The sequence below is a fragment of the Carassius gibelio genome, chromosome B10 (assembly GCF_023724105.1).
Source record: "Carassius gibelio isolate Cgi1373 ecotype wild population from Czech Republic chromosome B10, carGib1.2-hapl.c, whole genome shotgun sequence".
Lineage (NCBI taxonomy): Eukaryota > Metazoa > Chordata > Actinopteri > Cypriniformes > Cyprinidae > Carassius > Carassius gibelio.
Window position 1 is genome coordinate 2,179,144 of NC_068405.1, and position 1,432 is coordinate 2,180,575.

The following is a 1,432-nucleotide window of genomic DNA, read 5'->3' on the forward strand; positions in this document are numbered from 1 at the left end:
TTGAGCAGATTTGGGCTAGATTTCACTTCATTTGAACAGAAGTACTGTTTCAGCATTACTGGACTCAGAAAGCTGTAAACTGACAATCTTGATCATTGAAGTCCTAACATTAGTTTTTGTGTATATAACTTCTAACACATTAAAAACTGTTTTACAGCATTGCAGAAAACATTGTACTTCATAAGGCATAAGCATCTATCAGTTTGGCAAGATTTGCACTGAATACTGAATGAAACAGCTTTCTCTATTAGAGAGACAAGATTTTGAGCAGATTTGGGCTAGATTTCACTTCATTTGAACAGAAGTACTATTTCAGCATTACTGGACTCAGAAAGCTGTAAACTGACAATCTTGATCATTGAAGTCCTAACATTAGTTTTTGTGTATATAACTTCTAACACATTAAAAACTGTCTTACAGCATTGCAGAAACCATTGTACTTCGTAAGGCATAAGCATCTATCAGTTTGGCAAGATTTGCACTGAATACTGAATGAAACAGCTTCCTCTAATAGAGAGACAAGCTTTTGAGCAGATTTGGGCTAGATTTCACTTCATTTGAACAGAAGTACTGTTTCAGCATTACTGGACTCAGAAAGCTGTAAACTGACAATCTTGATCATTGAAGTCCTAACATTAGTTTTTGTGTATATAACTTCTAACACATTAAAAACTGTCTTACAGCATTGCAGAAAACATTGTACTTCATAAGGCATAAGCATCTATCAGTTTGGCAAGATTTGCACTGAATACTGAATGAAACAGCTTTCTCTAATAGATAGACAAGCTTTTGAGCAGATTTGGGCTAGATTTCACTTCATTTGAACAGAAGTACTATTTCAGCATTACTGGACTCAGAAAGCTGTAAACTGACAATCTTGATCATTGAAGTCCTAACATAAGTTTTTGTGCATATAACTTCTAACACATTAAAAACTGTTTTACAGCATTGCAGAAAACATTGTATTTCATATGGCATAAGCATCTATCAGTTTGGCAAGATTTGCACTGAATACTGAATGAAACAGCTTTCTCTATTAGAGAGACAAGCTTTTGAGCAGATTTGGGCTAGATTTCACTTCATTTGAACAGAAGTACTGTTTCAGCATTACTGGACTCAGAAAGCTGTAAACTGACAATCTTGATCATTGAAGTCCTAACATAAGTTTTTGTGCATATAACTTCTAACACATTAAAAACTGTCTTACAGTATTGCAGAAAACATTGTATTTCATATGGCATAAGCATCTATCAGTTTGGCAAGATTTGCACTGAATACTGAATGAAACAGCTTCCTCTAATAGAGAGACAAGCTTTTGAGCAGATTTGGGCTTGATTTCACTTCATTTGAACAGAAGTACTGTTTCAGCATTACTGGACTCAGAAAGCTGTAAACTGACAATCTTGATCATTGAAGTCCTAACATTAGTTTT